We start from the raw sequence: 5,939 nt of genomic DNA, 5'->3' as shown, positions 1-5,939 counted from the left end.
TACTTAGTCTATCAAAATCCCTTTGTAATTGTGTGCTACTGTCCACAATACTGCCTAACATCATGTCATCACCAAATTTGACTATCTATGCCAGCCTTGACTGGCACAAGGCTTAGGCTGTAGTGCCTCTTTTGCTGCAGGTGTCACATGATTTCCTGACAGTGTCCCAACATAGACTAGATGCGTAATTCATGAGGTGAAGTGCAGAATATAATGTGAGAAAAATCACAGAGACAGATATCTGCCATGAATCGCTTTGGAGATAACACATCCAAAACAGTGGAAAATTCAACCCTTGATTACCATAGGTTTTCTGTATTGTAGTGTTGGGTTATCCTTTTCAGTTTTTTTATGTAACAGAAACTGAAGCGATTATTTTGAATAAAGTTTTGAGTTTGGTTGTCCATACATCTTTAAATCTACTTCGTCAAAGTCAGAAAAGCAAGGAAAAATCAGCTCCGGTTCATGATCACAGCCTGCCAAAAATTAGCCATATATTGGTGTTGTTCTGTGCGTGGCGGCAATGCTTCCCAAGTCAGATAACCTGTCAAAATGCAATCCCTCAGTTCAAACATTAAAATTGGCTAACTGGGTAAGAAATTGATGGAATTCTGGCATCTATGGAAGGGTGTGGAAGCATATGCTATTATTCAGAAACTTCAGAAGAGGGAAAAGGAGGGAGATACAGAATGGTGTTTTTTTTCTTCAAATTTGAGATTGAGCTGTTTTCAGTGATATAATTTATTTTATCCAAATGAGCCTCACTATTGGTAAACCATCAAAATAACAAAATTAGTTTGATTCTAATGTAATTAAAGTATTATGTATTTTGTAAAGAAAACCAAAAGTAGCTTGCAGAATGGCTCCCAGAAGAGACATTGCCTTCCATGTGAATTTCAGCTGGTATGGAGGTGAGACTATTGACCTCAGGAAGAAATCACAAGAGACCATTTTGAAATTCAATGAATATTTGCAAGAATAAATAGAAAGCCCATGACAATGGCCCCTGAAAGTGTGAATAGCTGTTCCTCAGCATATTTGACAAAGACAGCCATCCACGCAAATGGCTGACTCTGTTTAAAAAAAAAGGTTAATTACCTGTACTACATAACAATACAGTACCTCAGATCTCAGCAAATCAAAAACATAACATGCAAGCATAATTCACTGATTTTGGGATAGAGCCATTCAAAGTTCTGATCCAAGCAAGACAGTCTGTGAGCAACCATTTTGTGTAGAGCAAGGGAAAAAAAAAATATTCCAAGACCCTTAACAAATGCACATTAAGAAAAGTCAACAGTGCTAGCAATCAAAATGTTAAGTTGAAAGATAAATTTAATGGATTCTTAACAATTTTTACACTCGTTAGTATAAAATGATGGTAGGTACAACTTGATGTATCACGTCAAAACTTATTGATAATGTGATCAAATTCAAGCATTGAAGACCAATAGGCATCAAGTTCACTGTGAGAAGCCTTAGTGTTTGGAAGAATTTGTTCAAGTTTGACATGAGCAAAATACAGAAAGATAAATTTATTTTCTTCAAGTGAGACAGTTATTTGTAAGGATCATTAAATGGTTTATTTGGGGCGGGGGGATGTGTTGGTATACTTGTCTCTTCATTGCTGAATGGGAGCTCAGCTGAAAAAGTAAATCCAACTCCAAAAGATAATGCTTATTCATATCAAGTATAATTCATTTCGAGATAAGTTAATATTAATTCCCATGTCAAATATGGCACTGTTATGACACGGCGGTGAACCCTTCAGCAAATTGAACCAAACACACAGGAAAGCTCACCTCACTTCAGAATTTGTTAAAATATGAGTGACAGAGAACTCCCCAAATTCCACTATTTGAAGAAAAATATGATTTTTATTCTTTAACTCTAAAAAATGAACATTAAACAATAACTCTTTTCAACTATAAACCTCCTTTCTCTTAAAAGCTTGTTGTCTATCTCCAAATGTATAACAATATACTGATCCAATAAAAGCCCATATTAAAATTACATCAACATAATTTTCAAAACCAGACAAGCAGCTGTCATCATCAGCGTCTGTCTTATTTCAGCTGTAGATCTCCCTGGGTCATCATCTGTCTTTTGCTGTAAAGATGTTTCATATGAAAAAAGTATCTTTGATAGAAAATGTTTTGAATAGGAGTCTCTCTCTCTCTCTCTCTCTCTAGATGGCAGGTTGCTCTCTCTCTCTCTCTCTCTCTCTCTGGCTAACTCTCACAATGTTGGCTTCTGTAATACTCCAAACATTGGATCATCTCATTGATTCGATGTTATCAAAACAGTAAAATTCAAATTTGATTGGGTTTTAGTATCCTGGGGCATAACTTAAACTGATTGGTTAAATTTGAACTGTTGTGAAAATGTAGCAACCAAATGTCAGGTTGTTTAACAACCAAATGTTACATATTTTTAATTTTCCAGTACACTATGAGACTGTTTATAAGTCACATGACATGTGCCTGCAAGCTCTCAGTGCAAAATAGACTTTTGCTCTCTCTGTTAAAGATACAGTACATGCCTGCAACTTTATAACAGGCACATCAAAATGATTTCAGGTTAATTTTAAAAAAGCTCCACCTTGTTTCTTTAATGTGATTGAGACTTGAACAATTGTGTGTTTATATTGAATGAATTTGGTCAGTTGAACCTTAAAAAAAAGTTTGTATCCATTTTTGTTTATCTCCTTCACTATTGATATTTTGGATTTGTAACTTTTACAATATTATAGAGCTATTGGTAAGAGGATGCTGGAGGAGTGCACTCTGCTGTAGCCCCGCTATGTCCCATTACAGGTCACAGCATGAGATCGCCAACATTTTTTGTGTTCAGATCAAATAAAATTAGTTTTTGCAGTTACCAAGATGGCTAATGAAATAACACCTATTGTGAGGGTGATGCTGAATGACTTCAGAGGGACATTGACTGGTTGACTAAATGGGCAGACACCTGGAAAATGAATTTAATGTAGAGAAATGTGAGCTAATACATTTTTGTAGAAGAAACGTGGAAAGACGAGCAGTGTGGGTGGTATGGGCAGCACAGTGGCACAGTATTTAGTACTGCTGCCTCACAGCACCAGGGATTTGGGTATGACAGAGTGACCACCTGTGTGGATGTTGTACATTCTCCCCATGTCTGCATAGGTTTCTGCAAGGTGCTCTGGTTTCCTCCCATGGTTCAAGGATGTGCAGGTTTAGTTGAATGGCCATGTTAAATTGTCCCATATTGTCCAGGGATTTACATGCTAGGTGGATTAACCATGGTAAATGCAGTGTTATGGGGTCTGGGATTATGGTCTCTGTGGGGGTTGAATAGCCTCTATCTGCACAGTAGGGATTCTATGTGGCAATACAGGCTCAATGATACAACTTTGAGGAGCGTACATGAGCAGATGGACTTTGGGAGTCACGTGAATGATTCTTTGAAGATGGCCGGGAAGTTGAAACAGTTGTGAGGAAGGCTTGTATTAGGTCAAATGTGAGCAAGGTAAGCAGCTGATTACAACATTACCTCTTTCCTTGGCTGATAAATAAGTACACTTCCATGTTGAGCAACACTTGAAAGAAGCAAGGAGGGTGGCAAGAGCTTAGCATGTATTTTGGGTGGGGGCTTCAATGTTCACAATCAAGATTGGCTTCACAGCTGCACTACTGAAAGAACTGGCCAAGTCCTAAAGGACAATGCCACTAAGATTAGATCTGTGGCAGTTGGTGATGGAACCAACAAGAGAAAAATCATACTGATCCTCATCAATCCACCTGTCCATGACAGTATCAGTAGGAGTAACCAATGTACAGTCCTTTTGGAGATAAAGACCTATCTTCATTTTGAGAATACTCTCCAGTGTGTTTTATAACAATATCACCATACTAAATGAGACAGACTTCAAATAGATCTAGCAACCCAAGATTGGACATCCATGAGGTGTTGTGGGCCATCATCAGCAGCAGAATCATATGCCAACACAATCGGAAAACCCAGAACTGCACAATACTTTTAAAGGCCACATCTGGAACATTGTGTGCAGTTCTGGTCACCACACTTTAGAATGAAGATAATTGCACTGAGCCGGGGGTAAGAGAGTACATGCAGAGGAGATTCATCAAGACGTTGCCTGGGTTGAAATGTTTTGGCTATGAAGAGAGGCTGCAGAGCTCAGGTTTTTCTGTTTAGAATAGAAATGGATGAGGGGGGATCTGATTAAGGTGTATAAAGTTATGAGAGTCATGGAATAGAAAGCAATTGTTCTCCTTAAGTGAAGGATCAATAATTAAGTGTGATAGTATTAAAGTGAGGGGCAAGAAGTTGTAAGGCAATTTGAAGAAACACCTTTTCATCTAGACAGTGGTGGTAATCTGGAATGCACTGCCTGGGAGGATAGTAGAGGCAGGAAACCCTACAACCTTTAAAAAAAACATGGATATGTACAGAGAAACCGCGGTTATCCGAATATCAATTATCCAAATATCGGATTATCCAAAGGAGATCTTGGGGTCCCAATAGAAACATTATGTCTGTTTCAATCCTGATCATGTCTTTTGTTTACAGGTGCAATGATTAAAAACGAACTCGGCTCACTGAAATGCTGCCGAGAACAGTCCTGGACAGTCCAGGCACCGTCTCCAAATGACTGACTTCCCGTCCTCTCTCTCTCCCCACACTTTCCCTGGAGTTTGACACAGGTGTGAACCCTAAACCCCCCTTCCCCAGATAATGTCTCCAAATTGTCCTGAACCTGTCAAAACGTTGCAGTAAAAAGTTATGTGTGTTTGTGTGCACGTGCACGCTTATTGGAGACTTACCCCACAAAGGCAGCAGCAGTCTTACTGTTGATGTACAGTCTGGCTACCCAGGGCAGGGGGAAGGGGGCGGATCAGCCGAGGGCCGCAGATGGGGATCAAACGGTGGGTAGGGGTGGAGGGGAGCAGGACAATCGACGTTTCAGGCCAGAGCCCTTCATCCATGAAGGGCTCCGGCCTGAAATGGCGATTTTGCTTCTCCTTGGATGCTGCCTGACCTGCTGTGCTTTTCCAGCAACACACTCTCAACACCAGACATAACTGAGACAAAAGGCAAGATTGAAGTACTTCCAACAATATTCAGCCAGAAGTGTTATTCCACCTCAGTCTTCTCCAGGGTACCCCAGACGGTACCCTGGAGTCTTCAGCTAATTTGATTTACACCTTGTGAAATCAAGAAATGATTAGAGGCACTAGATACTGCAACGGCTATAGGCCCTGATGATATTTCAGCAATAGGACTAAACATTCATTCTCCAGAATCTGCTGCACCCCTCTCTAAGCTGTTCCAGTATTGCTATAACATTGGCATCTACCTGACAATGCGGAAATTGCTTGGTTATGTCCTGTACATAAAAAGCAGGACAAATCAAATCCGGTCAATTGCCACCCAATCAGTCTACTCTTGATCATCATTAGTGGGCGGCACGGTGGCACAGTGGTTAGCACTGCTGCCTCACAGCGCCTGAGACCCGGGTTCAATTCCCGCCTCAGGCGACTAACTGTGTGGAGTCTGCACGTTCTCCCCGTGTCTGCGTGGGTTTCCTCCGGGTGCTCCGGTTTCCTCCCACAGTCCAAAGATGTGCAGGTCAGGTGAATTGGTGTGGACTTGTTGGGCCGAAGGGCCTGTTTCCACACTGTAATGTAATCTAATCTAATCTAAAAGTGAGAGAAGGTGTCATCAACACAGCTGTCAATCAGCACTTTAGAACATAGAATAGAACATAGAAGAATACAGTGCAGTACAGGCCCTTTGGCCCTCGATGTTGCGCCGATCCAAGCCCACCTAACCTACACTAGCCCACTATCCTCCATATGCCTATCCAATGCCCGTTTAAATGCCCATAAAGAGGGAGAGTCCACCACTGCTACTGGCAGGGCATTCCATGAACTCAC

The sequence above is a fragment of the Chiloscyllium plagiosum genome, chromosome 6, assembly GCF_004010195.1.
Source record: "Chiloscyllium plagiosum isolate BGI_BamShark_2017 chromosome 6, ASM401019v2, whole genome shotgun sequence".
Taxonomy (NCBI): Eukaryota; Metazoa; Chordata; class Chondrichthyes; order Orectolobiformes; family Hemiscylliidae; genus Chiloscyllium; species Chiloscyllium plagiosum.
Note: the sequence above shows the minus strand (reverse complement) of the source record.